The sequence below is a fragment of the Mandrillus leucophaeus genome, unplaced genomic scaffold (assembly GCF_000951045.1).
Source record: "Mandrillus leucophaeus isolate KB7577 unplaced genomic scaffold, Mleu.le_1.0 Scaffold577, whole genome shotgun sequence".
Classification (NCBI taxonomy): domain Eukaryota; kingdom Metazoa; phylum Chordata; class Mammalia; order Primates; family Cercopithecidae; genus Mandrillus; species Mandrillus leucophaeus.
In genome coordinates, this window is record NW_012106219.1 from 604,810 (window position 1) to 622,444 (window position 17,635).

The 17,635-nt window shown below is 39.8% G+C and overlaps 1 protein-coding gene across 6 annotated transcripts in view; it reads right to left on the minus strand.

Annotated features, from left to right (window-relative positions):
• CYSLTR2 (cysteinyl leukotriene receptor 2) overlaps positions 1 to 15,179 on the minus strand; it is a 51,387-nt gene extending 36,208 nt beyond the window's left edge. For 2 of the 6 annotated variants that reach the window (XM_011998608.1, XM_011998607.1), the window contains exon 1: positions 14,874 to 15,162. The gene's annotated coding sequence lies outside the window, so the exon portion shown is untranslated. Of the gene's footprint in view, positions 1 to 14,873 lie in introns of all 6 variants that reach the window. The other 4 variants (XM_011998611.1, XM_011998609.1, XM_011998606.1 and 1 more) reach the window with 3 other exon arrangements.
• Between the last annotated feature and the right edge of the window lie 2,456 nt (positions 15,180 to 17,635).

Below are 17,635 nucleotides of genomic sequence, written 5' to 3' on the forward strand. Positions count from 1 at the left end.
CAGACCACAGGGCAATCTAACTAGAACTCAGGATTAAGAAACTCACTCAAGGCTGGGTGTGGTGGCTCACGCCTGTAATCCCAGCACTTTGGGAGGCTAAGGTGGGCAGATCACGAGGTCAGAAGATCGAGACCATCCTGGCTAACACAGTGAAATGCCGCCTGTACTAAAAATACAAAAAATTAGCCAGGTGTGGTGGCAGGTGCCTGTAGTCCCAACTATTTGGGAGGCTGAGGCAGGAGAATGGCATGAACCCAGGAGACAGAGCTTGCAGTGAGCCGCAATTGTGCCACTACACTCCAGCCTGAGTGACAGAGCAAGACTCTGTCAAAAAAAAAAACCCAAAAAACAAAAAACAAAAACTCACTCAAAACCACACCACTACATGGAAACTGAACAGTCTGCTCCTAAATGACTATTGGGTAAATAATGAAATTAAGGCAGAAATAAAGAAATTCTTTGAAACCAATGAGAACAAAGACACAATGTACCAGAACCTCTGGGACACAGCTAAAGCAGTGTTTAGAAGGAAATTTATAGCACTAAATGCCCACAGGAGAAAGCAGGAAAGACCTAAAATTGAAATCCTAACATCACATTTATAAAAACTAGAGAAGCAAGAGCAAACAAATTCAAAAGCTAGCAGAAAACAATAAATAACTAAGATCAGAGCAGAACTGAAAGAGATAGAGACATGAAAAACCCTTCAAAAAAATCAATGAATTCAAAAACTGTTTTTTGTGAAAAGATTAACAAAATAGATTGATTGCTAGGCAAACAAATAAAGAAGAAAAAGAGAAGAATCAAATAGACACAATAAAAAATGATAAAGAGGATATCACCACTCATCCCACAGAAATACAAACTACAATCAGAGAATATTATAGAAACCTCTATGCAAATAAACTAGAAAATCTAGAAGAAATGGATAAATTCCTGGACACATACACCCTTCCAAGACTAAACTAGGAAGAAGTGGAATCCCTGAATAGATGAATAACAAGTTCTGAAACTGAGGCAGTATAATTAATAGCCTACCAATAAAAAACAAAAGCCCAGGACTAGATGGATTCACAGCTGAATTCTACCAGAGGTACAAAGAGGAGCTGGTACCATTCCTTCTGAAACTATTTCAAAGGATAGAAAAAGAGGGACTCCTCCCTAACTCATTTTATGAGTCCAGCAACATCTTGATACTAAAACCTGGCAGAGATACAACAAAATAAGAAAATTTCAGGCCGATATCCCTGATGAACATCGATGTGAAAATCCTCAATAAAACACTGGCAAACCAACTTCAGCAGCACATTAAAAAGCTTATCCACCACGATCAAGTTGGCTTCACCCCTGGAATACAAGGCTGGTTCAATTTATGCAAATCAATAAACATAATTCATCACATAAATAGAACCAATGACAAAAACCACATGAATATTTTAATAGATGCGGAAAAGTGCTTTGATAAAATTCAACATCCTTTCATGCTAAAAACACTCAATAAACTAGACGTTGAAGGAACATATCTCAAAATAATACGTGTTATTTATGACAAACTCACAGCCAATACCATACTGAATGGGCAAAAGCTGGAAGCATTCCCTTTGAAAATACACACAAGGATGCCCTCTCTCACCACTCCTATTCAACACAATATTGGAAGTTCTGACCAGGGCAATCAGGCAAGAGAAAGAAATAAAGTGTATTCAAATAGGAAGAGAAGAAATCAAATTGTTTCTGTTTGCAGATGACATGATTGTATATTTACAAAACCCCATAATCTCAGCCAAAAACTCCTTAAGCTGATAAGCAACTTTAGCAAAGTCTTAGGAAACAAATCAATGTGCAAAAATTACAAGCATTCCTATACCCAAATAATAGACAGAGAGCCAAATCATGAGTGAATTCCCATTCACAATTGCTACAAAGAGAATAAGATATCTAGGAATACAACTTACAAGGGATGTGAAGAACCTTCTCAAGAAGAACTACAAACCACTGCTCAAGGAAATAAGAAAGGATACAAACAAACGGAAGAACATTTCATGCTCATGGATAGGAAGAATTAATATCATGAAAATGGCCATTCTGCCTAAAGTAATATATACATTCAATGCTATTCCCATCAAGTCCCATTGACTTTCTTCAAATAGTTAGAAAAAACTACTTTAAATTTCAGATGGAGCCATAAAAGAGCCCATGTAGCCAAGAGAATCCTAAACAAAAAGAACGAAGCTGGAGGCATCACACTACCTGACTTCAAACTATACTACAAGGCTACAGTAAGCAAAAGAGCACAGTACTGGTACCAAGACAGATGTATAGACCAATGGAACAGAACATAGGCCTCAGAAATAACACCACACATCTAAAACCATCTGATCTTTGACAAATCTGACATAAACAATCAATGGGGAAAGGATTTCCTATTTAATAAATGGTATTGGGAAAAATGGCTAGCCATATGCAGAAAACTGAAACTGAACCCCTTCCTTACACCTTACACAAAAATTAACTCAAGATAGATTAAAAACTTAAACACAAGACCTAAAACCATAAAAACCCTAAAAGAAAACCTAGGCAATATCATTCAGGACATAGACATGGGCAGAGACTTCATGACTAAAACACCAAAAGCAATGGCAACAAAAGCCAAAATTGACAAATGGGATCTAATTAAACTAAAGAACTTCTGCACAGAGAAAGAAACTATCATCAGAGTGAGCAGGCAACCTACAGAATGGGAGAAAATTTTTGCAATTTATTCATCTGACAAAGGGCTAATATCCAGAATCTACAAGGAACTTAAACAAATTTACAAGAAAAAAAAACAAACAACCCCATCAAAAAGTGGGCAAAGGATATGAACAGACACTTCTCAAAAGAAGACATTTATGCAGCCAACAAACATATGAAAAAAAGCTCATCATCACCAGTCATCAGAGAAATGCAAATCAAAACCACAATGAGATACCATCTCACGCCAGTTAGAATGCCGATCGTTAAATAGTCAGGAAACAACAGATGCTGGAGAGGATGTGGAGAAATAGGAATGCTTTTACACTATTGGTGGGAGTGTATATTAGTTCAACCATTGTGGAAGACAATGGTTTATTATTATATAATGTCCTTCTGTGTCTCTTTTCACAGCTTAACCTGAAGTCTGTTTTGTCTGATACAAGCATAGCTCCTCACTTTTGATTTCCATTTGCATGGAATATCTTTTTTCATCTCTTCACTTTCAGTCTATGTATGTCTTTACAGTTTAGGTGATTTTCTTACAGGCAGCATATAGTTGGGTCTTGCGTTTTTAAAATCTGTTAAGCTAGTCTCTATCTTTTACATGGGGAATTTAATCCACTTACATTCAAAGTTATTATTTCTTGGGAGGTGAGGACTTCTATCATTTTATTGATTCTTTTCTGGTTGTTTTGTGTATCTTTTGTTCATTACTACTTCTCTTATTGTTTATCCTTGCAATTGAATGGTTTTCTGTGGTGATAAGTCTTGATTCCTTTCTGATTCTCCTTTGTGTATCAGCTCTACTAGTAAGTTTTATAGTTTCGCATGTTTTCATGAAAATGTTTATCATCTTTTCACTTCCAGATATGACTCCCTTGAGCATTTCTTTTAAGGCTGGTCTAGTGGTGATACATTGTCTTAATTTTTGCTTGTCTGGGAGAGATTTTATTACTTCTTCATTTCTGAAGGATAGCTTTGCTTGGTATAATATTCTTCATGGACAGGTTTTTTGTCTTTTTGTATGTTGAATTTATCATCCCAACTCTCTCTTGGCCTCTAAGGTTTCTGCTGAGAAATCCACCCTTAGACCAATGAAGATTCCCTTATATGTGACTTGATGCTTTTCTCTTGCTGCTTTTAAAATTTTTTCTTTGACTTTTTACAGTTTAAGTATAATGTGACTTGGGGAGAATCTTTTTGGGTTGAATCTATTTGGAATTCTTTTACCTTCCTGGACCTGAATGCTCATCTCTCTCTCAAGACTTGAGAAGTTCTCTGCTATTATTTTATTAAACATGTTTTCCCACCCTTTTCTCTTCTCCTTGCCTTCTAAAACACCCATAATATGAGCATTTCTTTCCTGAATGGTGTCCCATAAATCCTGTAAGCTTTTTTCGTTCTCTTTTATGTCTTCTTTTTTTTCTTCTTTGTCTGCCTGTGTTATTTCAAAAGACCTGTCTTCGTGTTTAGAAATTTTTTCTTCTTGGCCAGTCTGTTGTTGAAACAGACTATTGTATTTTTATTTCATTCATTGAATTCTTCACGGCTAGGATTTCTTTTTGGTTCTTTTTTATGATAACTATCTTTTTTGTTGAACTTCTCATTCAATTATGAATCATTTTCCTGATTTCATTGAATTGTCTATCTGTATTATCTTGTATCTCACTGAGTCACCTTCAGATTATTATTTTGAATTCCTTTATTTGCATTTCATATATTTCCTTATGATCTGGGTCTGTTACTAGAATTATTATTTTCCTTATGAGGTGTCATGTTGCCATGCTTTTAAATATTTGATGTGTTCCTATGTTGATTTCTACACATCTGGTGGAAAAGTTGTCTCTTTCAATTTTATGGAGTAGGTTTCACAGGACAAAGTTTATTCATATAAACGTATCCTGGAGTATCAGCTCAGTGACGTAAGTAGACCTTGGTTCTAGGTAGACATTTCAGTGTAGTCTTCATGTGGTTTCTTTGGCTGTAATCCACATTAGCAGCATTTGCAAGTCTCTCAGTGGCCTAGGCTATAAGAACTTGTAGTGATAGCCAGATATGGGCTTCCACGGCTGTTTCTCAGGTAAAGGTCATGTGTGTACACATGATGGGCCAATGAACTATGGGGTAAGTTTGCTTAACTATGGGTTAAGTATGGGGTTAAGGCCATGGGACTGTTACCCTGGCTGGGAGTATGTGAATGCAGTTCACATGTAGTAAAGGTTACAAAATTACCACTAGATGGGAGGAATAAGTTCTAGTGTTCCATACCACTGTAAGATGGCTCTAATTAAAAATAATGTATTAAATAGTTTCAACTAGTTCGAAGGAGGATATTGAACAATCCCAACAAAAGGAAATGATAAATATTTGAGATGATGGATATGCTAATTACCCTGATATGATCAGTATACATTATATGTATAGAAACATCAATATATACCCCATGAATATGCAGTTATTATTTGTCAATTTAACAAATAAGTTAAAATAAATAGAAATGTTCACAGGAGACAGTTGGTGTAAGGTAGCAGGCCACATCTGCCACTAACTGGCTGTGAGATCTTCTCTGAGATCTGTTATTGCAAAGGCTGACAGAATAAGCTCTCTGAAGTTGTGCAGAAGTGACCTATCTTCTCTGAGCCTCAGTTATGCCATCTATAAATGGCATAATGAATGTGAGTTGTCTCATACAGGGTGAGTGCTCAGTGATGTTAACTACTATTATTAAACCTCAGAACTGGGACCTAGAACAAGTATTAAGGAGGCAAAATTTTCCCAGGGGACTAGTAAATATGTAAAAGCAAGGCTGAGAAATGATTTAGTGATAAAAAATGGTGAGAAGCATGACAGGTGTTGCTCTCAGCTGCAGGGAAGCAGTAGTAGAGCGGCAACCTCAGGATTTAAATCCTGATTCGTTCATGGACTACCTCTATGACCATGGGAAAATGACTTTATCTCCCTGGGCATCAGCTCCTTATCAGTAAAACGGGATAATGCAGCCAGGCAAAGTGGCTCACGCCTGTAATCCTAGCACTTTGGGAGGCTGAAGCTGGAAGATCGCTTGAGCCCAGGAGTTCAAGACCAGCCTGGGCAATAGAGCAAGACACTGTCTCAATAAAAAAGAAAAAGAAAAAAAAGATTAATTTAAATCAATAAATAAAAGAAAGGGGATAATGCTAATAATAGTTCTTACTTCATAGGGTTGTAAGGATGAAGTGAGATAATACATGAATGGCACTTAGGTCAGGGCCTGGACCAGAGAAAGTGCCATATAAAGTGTTAGCTGTTGTTATTGCAAAGGCTGACAGAATAAGCTCTCTGAAATTGTGCAGAGAAGATTCTACAACACATTTGTTCCTCAAAATCCCAGAGGCCCCAGAGTGCTGAATTAACATGGCCCTCCAGAACAGGGAAGAATCATTGAGAGTCTATTCTTGAGATCCAAGCTGACAACTCAGAGTTTATTTGTAACAGGCTCCAAATGTCATGTCAGAAATGCCAAGCTTTCTAGACCTTTCTGGCCTTCCAGGAATGGTCTTGTGCTTTCAGAATTTTTTTTTTTTTCAAAACGATAAGGCGAATTAAGTTCTTGGAGATCGAAACAAAAACACAGATAAAAGGAACTGAAATTGTGACGTATTTTGAATGTGAAACGGAGCCGGTCTCTGAGCTTCCAGAGGAAGTGGGGTGGAGGGGAATCAATCTCACAGGGCCCTGTTTTCATGGACTCAGTGTCTTGGAAAATTTTGCTGCACTGATTTTTCCTCCACCCTGTCATCCACAAAGTGCCTCAAGGAGCCCCCAAAGTATGAGTCACTTTATTGGCCACCAGGCTAGTGACCCTTTGCTTTCTGAATGCCATTTATTTCCACAGGCCACTTAACTGTGAAGTCAGCACCTTGGGCCATTGGTGAAGAGTTTGCTGGCAGATCTGCTGCAAACTGGTACAGTTAATAAGGATTTATGGCTCTGGAAGTCCCCTGGGGAGGAAATTCTCCAATTCACTTTCTCTCTATTGCAGAGGTTCTCTTCAACAGCTCTGGGACAGGGAAGGACTTTTCAGCCAGAGTCCAGGGGCCTGATAATTCACCCTGCAGGGAGATGAAAGTTTCCCCTCTGGGGCCTGTGCAGCTTTAATTGCCTCATTTTTACCCTCCTCTTAGCAGTTCCTTTAGTTAAGATGCCACATTTGGAAGTCTCAAAGCTCACAGGGTCTTCTCCCCTTGAATCCCAACTAAACAGAGCCTGACTTGCCCTGAAGCTCAGCAAACAGAAAATTTGGTGAGTTGCTCATAGGATTCTGCAGATTCCTAAGAACAGCTTGAAGTCTCTGAGGAGCAGTCTCTGAAACTGTTCCGCTCTCCACTGGGGGAAGATCTGGGTCAACCCTTGTGGCAAGAGTGGGTTGGCTTTAATATCCAATTGCCACAACAGGGAAGGGTCCCCATGGGGAAGCTAATGGATTGAGCAGTTACTCCCTTGTAGTCACCTTATCGAATTGACTTCTTATGTAAGCAAATGTTCCAGCCTCCCTTCTCCATCTCTCCTCAGATTCTCAGGAATCCACCAGGATTTGTGTGTGGGTGAGGAGGATATCAGGGATGTTGGGAAATGTTGGCTATCAGTTCATCTCTCTAACCTGCCTCCTGACTAAATCCCAGAATGCACAGAGAAAGTTTAGAAACCCCCCAAATTACTTCTGAATTTTAAAATATTGGTTTCTTATTTTAATTCTAAAGTCCTGATATGCTGTGTTGTCTGATATTTAGTTTTCTACTTAGAACGTTTTTTTTTTTGAAATCATATTAGTTGGGTTGCCAACTTTTCAGTACTTCCCCCCAGCTCCTGATCCACCCTTCAGCTTGTGTCTGCCTCTTACTCTTTCTAGAATGTTCTTTGGCTCTTGAGATCTTATAGGAACCACCTTCCTTGCCTGAACTCTCCCTGGGGCTGCTGGTCTTGTTGAAGCACTGACTCTTGGGCCTAGTTTGGAGTGGGTGGACGTGCAGTGTGAACTGGCTGTGGCCTTCTTCCACTGAAAGGAGAACTTTGCCCAGACCACCAAATGTGTGGTAATAATATCCTCTGCCACAAATGCACACAGACAGATGGAGGAAGAGACACCTCAAAAAGCTGTGTACTGTCAGAGCGCCATTAGGACAAAGATTTGCATGGCTGAAAAATGACAGCTTGGAAAGTGTCTGTGTGGCCAAAATGTCAGATCCTATAAGTTTCACCATTGTCTTGACAGTATAGCAATAGATGCTTTTTTCTCTATCTTGCTGACAAGTTTTTTTTCCCTCTGTCATTTTGATTGGTCAATTTGTACATTATCCAATGAAGTTTCTTTCTCTCTCTCTCTCTCTCTCTCTCTCCCCCCCGCCTGCCTGCCTGCCTTCCTTCCTTCCTTCTCTCTCTCTCTCTTTCTTTTTATTTATTTTTTGACAAGATCTCACTCTATTACCCAGGCTAGAGTGCAGTGGTGCGATCATGGCTCACTGCAGTCTCGACCTCCCAGGCTCAACGATCCTCCCATCTCAGCCTCCCAAGTAACTGGGACTACACGTGCATGCCACCATGCCTAGCTAACTTTTTGTACTTGAGACAGGGCTTTGCTATGTTGCCCAGGCTGGTCTCAAACTCCTGGGCACCACCCACCTGGCTGCCTGGGTCTCCCAAAGTGCTGAGATTACAGGTATGAACCACCGTAACCAGCCTCACTGAAGTTTCTGTCTTGAGAATTTCCTTGTGCAGAAAAGGTGCCTATTGATTATGAACACATTCCCTTAAAATGGGAGTTCTTGTACAATTTCATTCTTTCTTGTTTTATTTTGAAGAGATAATGCTCCCAGAGAACAACTTATCCCCAGGGAGGTAGCAGGGATTGAAATCTAGCAGAAGTTTGGCATCCAAGCATGCCAGGGGACACCTCCGCCCTCAAGAACAAGATGCATGGCATTACCTCAGACCGCCTTCTTCCCATCTCTGTCTTTACTAACTCTCCTTGTTTCCTTCTTTAATAGACTCTAAAAACTAGCTTCTCTTGCACATCCATCCTACCACTAACATTCAGCCACCAAATAAACAAACAAATAAAAATTCAACTCAACAAAACAACATATATGAAGAGCTCTGAGTTCCTTAGAGACACGGCTTCACTTTGTTTAAAAACACTATTTTGACTAAATGTTGCCCTCTCTCTGGCTCTCAAAACTTTCCTCAGCTCTCCTTGGTTAATATAACACATGAGTCTGATGCTGATTATGAATTTAATTTTGCGTAAAAATCTCAACATATGTTTTTCATTTTCTAATGCACTTCATCCTTGTATTTAGAAAGGTTGGAGGTATCTGTTATTAACCAAATGTCTGATCTAAGGAAAGCACAGAATCACAGAATTGTTTTCTATCTGAGTCTCTGATTTCCAAATCTTCTGATTTCCAAGACAGAAGAACAGCAAGTGTTATCATAGAGACATTGTCCTGCTTATTCCAATAAATCCCTACGAATTGGTCAACGTTAGGGTCCTCCCTGTCCATAATCAAGGTGACTAAATGACATAACTCAGGGGCTCCACACAGGCCCATTTATTCAAATTAAAACTCCCACTTGTTCTCATTTCTCCTAGACAGCATTTCATATTCCACTATTAAATTCACTTCTTAGAGAAAAGAAATTATTTACAAAGGTAGTTTGTTAAACATCATGTGCATTTCCTAAAATGATAAAGAGATATTGGGATATCATGGAAAACCTCTGGAATAAATCCCAACTGAACCCAAATCCTAGCTCTTCCTTGTGCAAACTGTGTGATCATCAGCAAGTACTCAACCTCTCAGAGTTATTGAGAGGACCCCAGGAGGCAGCACAGGTGACAGCCAGGGATGCAGCTGCACTGTGCCTGGCACCATGCATTGTCATTACTGTTGCCATCCCACCTGCTGCCAGTGGCATGAGGGCAGTGGGTATCTGGAACCTAAAGAAGAGAGGGCCAGAAGCAAAAGTAAACCATGGGCTTTCCTCCTCCCCTGCTTGTCCTGCTGCCCAGTGTCTCCTCTGTGGCAGACCTGGCCTGTTTACCCAGCAGGCTCCACCAACTCCCTCCTTTCATCTCAGGGATCAGCTCAAGACCGGCCTAGTGCAGGCTGTCATCTTTCACCTGGACAGTGGGCACAGCCTCCTCAATGCCTCCCTATCTCCACTCTGGCTGTTCTCAATTCATTCTTCACACAGTGGCCAGAGTGACCTTTCCAAAATGCATGTCTGACCACATTACTCTTCCACTTAAAACCCATTATCATCTCAGAATCAAGTTCATCTCCAGGCTTTTCACAGTATCCAGTACCGATCTTGTTATCCAGCATATTCTCTCCCCACCATCCCCTCAGTAAAGAATACTCAGTCTCATGAAGCTTATTTCAAGGCCCCGAACACAGCAAGCTCTCTCTTGCCCATTTCTTCTGAGCTCAAGCTCATTTCCTGGCTATTGCTTACCCAATCTCAGGTTTCTTTCTAAACATCGCTTCCTTCAGAAGACGGCTTCTCTGACCCCTCCACGTCTTGGCTGTTCGCCGACCCTTGGGCTTCCCATCCAGCATTTACCCAAGGGGCAGCAGTTGTCTCCTGTCTATCCCTACCCACCAGACTGTTTGCCCATGGAAGGCAAGCACATGTCTACTGCTGTACCCCAGGCCCCAGCACAGCATGAGGCACATGAATGTGCTCAGATCAATAAATGAGCTAATGAAGCTGTTATCCAACGCCCTCATTTTATGCCTTACAATTAATATCTTCTGGGGGCAGGGAGGAAATAACTCACATGGTCTTTTACAATGAAATGATGTTAATGTGTTTTTCCTTGAAAATTTCCTTTTCCTGAAATTCAAATCTAAAGTCTGGGAACAGGAATATAGGGTCAATGGTCAATGGCATGGCATGGGAGCAGAAGGCAGCCACAAAGGGTACCCAAAAGGTGCTCTGTTCTAAACACTGTAGGAAGCCGCACCCTTTATATCTTGGAGGGTAGCAAACTGTCTGTCTGACTCTCTGCCAACAAGTTCCCAATAGGGATTTCTGCCTCTTACAACTAACAAAGGGAGTCACCTTCATGTCTCTCAGTGAATTTACAAGATAACAGAGTTATTTTTAAGGTAAGACTCAAAATAAAAGGAAACCAACTTACCTAAAAGAATCTGGGATACAATGTTATTCAGGTGATGGTTACCCTAAAAGCCTTGACTTGACCACTACACAATCTATGCACGTAATAAAATTGCATGTGTAATCCATAAATTTACACAAATTTAAAATACTTTAAAAATAATAATTTGACAAAAGAGAAAAAAGAATCTAGGATGCCTTCAAATACTCTTTAGATGATTGTTTTTCTGTACTAGAGGTACAAACAAGGTAAGATGCTGTTTCTACAGCCTCATGGGAGCAGACTTATATGGGAAATTATCTTTTTTATAATAAAAAAAATTCTTATTTATGTAATGTACAATATAGGTAATAATGGTGGACTAAATTATTTTAAATTACCCCAGCTTAATATTTAAACTTCCAGAGTAAACCGGCTCCCTTCCCCTCTGTTCCTCTCTCCTTTTCCATCTCTTTGCCTCCTCTTCAATCTCTTTCCCTCCTCTTCCATCTCTTTCCCCCTCTCCTCTCTCCTCTACTCCCTTCCTTTCTCTCCTTCCTTCTTGTTCTTCCTATAATCAGCTTCCTATACTTTTTTGAAACCTCTCCCTTAAGGATTTCACACTAAAGAAGCAAAAAAAGTCTACCTCTGGTCCCAGCTCTTCCTAAGGACCCTTCCAACTTTGGAATTTCTTGACTCCAACTCACTGCTTAGACCCTTATCCTGGGCCTCTCAAATAATAACTAGATTTCTTTGTCAAAAGACTCTGACTCTACTGCCACAAAGTCATTAATCCATTGGAAGAGGTTTTCCTTTAAATTCTGTCCAGATTATATTTTCTCCATGGGTCAATTAATATAAAGAGGTTAATAAAGTTCCACAGAGATAAACATTAGCTGTAACTAAAGTCTGCATTCACTGGTGAAGCGATTTATTTACACAATGCCTTATTCTCAATGGAGTTTATGTGCTAGGTTCTATGCAAGGACTCCAATGTCCAAGTCTTAGTCCAATAGAACCTACTGTACATAAGTAACTGCAGTACAAAGGAGGCAGTGGCCAATACCCTGATAAATAAAGAAATACAGTGCTAGGGGTTTCTGACATGGATTTCAAAAAGCTCTCTAGCAAAGCTAAGCATCCACAGCAAAATACTTGCCTTTCTTTGTATTACCCAGTTTGGCTGCCGCATTAGCCAGAGTTCATTGGGTAATTGCACAATCCCTTGTGAGGCTTTTATCTTAAAGCCTTACCCTTGGGGAACTAGAGTGCCTCAGATATCTGGTGCATAGAGCAAACTATAGAAAAGCAGAAAGGATCCTTGATTCTGGAGTACACAGGAAATCTTAATGATGCCCAAAGTAACCATCATGTATTCATGTACACAGCAATGAGGAGTACACTGAAAAAATATATCATCTTTCCTCCAAAACGGAGGCTGCTCATGTGATCCCAGGTGGATGGGAGGCAGAGTGATATAATGAATGAAACCATGTGCTTTTGAGTTAAAAGGGTCCTGGGTTTAAGTTTCAACTCTGCCTTTTAGTGTCGTTTATTACCGCAGCCCTCTGAGCTTCAAACTCTCCTCTGCCAAAGGAGCACTGGAGTGAGTACTGATGAAAAAAAATGGATGTGAAGTGATTAACTTGGTGCCCAACACACGCGAAGAATTCAGTCAGTACTAGCTGACAATCACAATAAAATTTGTGACAATAATGTACAAGACTCAGAGAATTAAATAGTAGCCTTCTTTACGGCCAAGTGAAAGAAGATGGGGCCATTTCATCTGGAGAAGAGCCAACCAGAAAGACATGAACAATTCTATTTACTTTCCTTTATTTTTATTACACAAGTAGTACACGTTCGTGGTAAAAAAAAAAAAAATTACAATGTAATACAAGCTGAAATAAACTTAAATTATGAACTTTACCACCAACCAGACATATCTAAAATTTCACATATATGTTTTCATCTTTCTTGAAATATATATTTTTAAACAAAAATGAGCGCATTTATAATGCTGTTTTATATCTTGCTTTTTTCTTATTTCCATGCCATGATCACCTTTCTTTGCCAAATAACAACATCAATGTCATCATCTCACTGGCTACAGAATAACCAATTATATAAACATTATGAAATATGTTTAACCAATTTCCCACAATAGCTATTATTTAAGTTGTAAGAATGGACCATGTGCCCTGGGCTAAACCAGATTGGACCAGTTCTGGTTTCACCTGGAAAAGATCCTATGTTCTCTCGGTCTCATCTTTACCATCTTTAAAATAAGAATTACTCCAGTTCTTAAGGCCAGTATGTGGATCAAATGAACTGATGCATGTAAACGTGTTTTGTAAAGTACTATGTGAATGTTTACATTCATTAATGAAGGTACTAAACAGGTGTTCTCCACTGAATCAAAACAAGAAGAAATTTGATTAACATGCTGTTGGTCTCGTTGGGATGATTCCTGGCTTGCAGCAGGCTAGGAGTGCAACAGCAAATGCTTCAATGTGGTTTAGGGGCTCTGGCTCTGTTTCCAGTCCCCGACGGGAGAAACCAGAACGCAGCCCTGGCATAAACTCTGTCCACTTCCCTCCTGAGGACATGAGGTCCAGAGAAGATAAGTGCCATGTCTATGGGGCTCCTGAAAGCCAGAGTGAGCCACCTTCTGCCTCCAAATCCAATGCCATCGATCTTCACCGTGCCCACAGTGTGTTAGTGACTGGCCAGCTATTAAATGCCCACCTTGTGTTTAATCTTGAAGATTGCAAAAGAAAGGAAACCTGGCTGCCTTGGCAGATTCTAGCAGATATGGGCGTGATTCAGGTACATTCAGAACATACTACAGCCTCAACTTCTCTAACTTTTAACCATCAAAGCACTGTAAACAAATCCACCTCTTTAAAACATTAGTAAATCGAAACACAAGTAGATTCTCATCTCAAGAGTTTATGTGGCTGAGGTAGATGATAGAAATTTCTAGAAGTCTTATGTTTCCCCGCAAATTATTCTATAATTTGCATTATTTATGTAGTGTTGAAAGGGAGATTTGGTTGGCTTGCCTGAAATTATACCTCCCTTTCTCCTAATACATCCTCTCAGGTATATGTCAGAGACAGAAAAATACTTTGAATGACGTAGGTCATCTGTTTTTATGCCGACCACCTATTAGAATCACCTGAGAAGTTTCTGGAAAACAAGACAAAATACTGCAGATGACTTGCTGATCTTTAAAAGTTAAGCTTCAATTATTCTAGGGGTAATTTTCTACTCTCCTCAGAGTCAGGTGATTCTGGCTTGATGTGCAGCCAGAGTTGAGAAACACTGGTTAGGGTCCCAGTGGGGTAAGGAACAGATTATATGCTCATGATCTCACATACTCTTTCACTCTCATTGTGCCTCTGAGCAAAACCATTGAAATATATGTGCTCAGATTCAACTTCTTCTACCCCTAAAACAAGACCCTGAATGAAAAAAATATATCTTATATAATAAAAGGACCCAAACTATGAAAAATAGGATAACTGCTATACAGTCAAAAATGGAGGAAGTACAGTAAAGTTCCTCCACGCAATATTATGCAGCAGCTTTAATTTATGATTACAAAGAATTCACAGCAACATGGAAAAACCATAGACTGAAATGCAGGAAATGAATATAAACGTGTCCATAGTGCGGGGACGCAACTATAAAAACTAAAGTTATATGTGCATATACACATTCACAAACACACACACACACACACACACACACACACACACACACACGGAAAACCCCCAAAATATCAATAGATGCTATCTTGGTGGAGAATTTGGCTTCCTTTAACATTTTTGTACTTTCACAGTATTTTTTAAACTACCATGTACATGATAGGAAAATAACATTTATAGTAGAACAAAACAAATTTACTTTTCAAAAGTTACTCCTCTATTACATGATCATCAAGTCATGATTCTCAACACTGAATTAACAAAACAAAGATTAAAATGCCCACCTGAAGTTCTCTGTCTTTCAGCTGCCCTGGCTTCTGCTGCCTCTATCTCTTCTGCCTTTCTCCTCCAAGTAATTCGGATTGCTCATTTGAAAGAAAAGGGAAACAGCAAATTATATTTATGAACAATGCCAACCAATAGCAAGAAAGTCAGGAAGTGTAGCAGGTCATCTGTGCTTTTTAGAAGCCAGTATAGATGTCAGTGCAAGATCTCTTCTCAAGAAGGGGGAAGATTTCCAGTTAAGGGCTACATCTAAAAAGAAGAAACCTAAAATTGCCCTGCCCCTCTAATGACTGGTTTTTGTCATTATCTTTCTCAAGAGATCAAGCGGATATAATGGGTTAGAGTCAGGGATTTTAAGTGGCTTTTAGTTCTCCTGAAAGGTTTCTGTTTCCATGGCAACAGAAATAGCAACACTGCCTTACACACACGGCACTTTAGATTTGTTTAAAGCACTTCCCTCACTCACTTATATTTTCAATTCACTTGCACTCCGGCAGAGACCTTATCCACTCTGCTGAAAATGTTCTGTCAGAGGTTACCAATAACCTTGTTGCTCACATAAAAAATCCTTTCTGAGTCCTCACCTTCCTTCCCGTCTTGCTTGCATAGTTGACCACTACCACTTTCCTGAAACTTCTTCCTTGTTTCTCTGACTTTCCTGGTTCTTTTTCTCCCCCTCAGATTGCTCTTCTTTGCCTCTCTTTCTGATGCCTCTTCTTCCATCCCTTTTCTACATGTGAGCTTTCCCCAGAGGTCTGTGTTCTGACTTCTTCCCTCCTTCTCTTGCTTTTATCTATCTGATGCACAATCATGGCCAAATTTAATGTGACCCAGATGGACCTTTTCTCTTCCCCTCTTAGTCCTGCATCCCCCCATCTACTCTGTCTAAACAGTGGCACCACAATAATTTAGCCCATCCATAAACCTAGAAGTCACTTTTAACTTCTCTCTTCCATCACCCACTTCTGAGCCAACAAGTTCCATTTGTTCTGCCCATAAAATATGTCCCAAATCCAACCATTGCTCACCTCCCCATCACGGTTCAAATCCTCATTTCCTGGATAGAAAGCTGCAGTAACATTAAGCAAGAAAAATACATAAAAGGGATCCAAATTGGAAATAAATAAGTAAAATTATATCTGTCTGCAAATGATAAAATTTTATACATAGGAAAACCTGAAGATTCCATACACACACACACACACACAAAACCCCAGTAGAACTAATAAGCAAATTCAGCAAAGTTGCAGGATAGGAAATCAATACACAAAAATCAGTTGTATTTATATATACTAACAATAAACAACCAAAAATGGAAACTAAGGAAACTATTCCATTTAGAATAGCATCAAAACGAATAAAATACTTTGGATGTATACTCAGTATTAGGGTTACTGAATCTTGTTGAGATCTCTGCACTCTCATGTTTACTGTAGCACTATTCACAATAGCCAAAATACGGATCACCCTAAATGTTCATCAACAGAAAGATGGATGAAAAATGTATATATTCACAATTGAATACTATTTATTGATTTAAAAAGAACAAAATTTTGTCATTTGTGGCAACATGGATGAGCTTGGAAGACATTATGTTAAGTGAAGTAAGCCAGGCATAGTAAGATAAATACTGCATGTTCTCATATGTGGAAGCTAAAAAAGTTGACCTTATAGAAGTAGAGAGTAGAATAGTGGTTACTAGAGGCTGGGAAGGGGAGGAGGCAGGGAGAGATAGACAGAGGTTGATTAATGGACACAAAAGTTGATCGGTGGACATCTAGATAAGAGGAATGTGTTCTAGTGTTCTACAGCACTGTAGAGTGACTGAAATAAACAACAATTTATTGTATATTTTCAAGTAGCTAGAAGAGCAAATTGTGAATGTTTTCAAAAATAAATGCCAAATGTTTAAGGTGGAGAATATGCTAATTACCCTAATTATACAGAAGAGTTGGCAAAGCCTGCAGCTGCCCTTGTCCTCTTCCCACTCCCAGCTCCCTCCCACATATGAAGAGCTCCACACTTAGGCATGGGGAATTCTAGCCCTCACGTCCATGTCCCCTCTCCCCTCAAAACAGCTGCTCTTGGCCACCTGTAGGATGTAGGGCTACATAAACTGTATGCTCTGATGCAACTAGGGAAAAGGCCATAACCTTTGAGGACACTTGGCTGGGGAATTCTCAAGTATCTAGAGCACAATACAGACAAGGAAGTGTCCCTCAGCCCCCGAGACTCTCAGCCCCCTTGGGACAAGAAAGGGCTTGGATGAGGATCAGGGAGGACTCTAACCTGTCTCTGGTCCTCATTCAGCCCTTTCCTGTCCCAAGGGATTGGGACCCCTCTGGTCCTCTCTGGTCTAAAGAATGGCACCAGGACAGTGTGTTCTTATGCCTAAGTCTAGCAGTATTTAGGCCTTCATGCTCCAATCCCAGATCCCTTTCAGGTTCTACTCCTCTTGGTTGCTCTCCTGCTTTCTTCCCATGCTCCAGTCAAACTGAACTATTTACTTATCCCTAAAAATAAAAAGCACTATTTTGGGGCCTGAGAGGAGCCCAGGATGGTAAACAAGGAGACTGGCTACATTGGAAAGAGATTAGCAAATGCTTTCTTGAAAATAAACAAGGCAGGCTTTGTTTGTTTTGCTTGTTTGCAGTTTGTTTGCTGGAACTGGAACAGACCTTAACAATCATGGAGTCCAATCCCTTCATAACACCCATGAAGAAACAGAGGCGCAGACTTGTTGAGCAGCTTGGTCATGGCA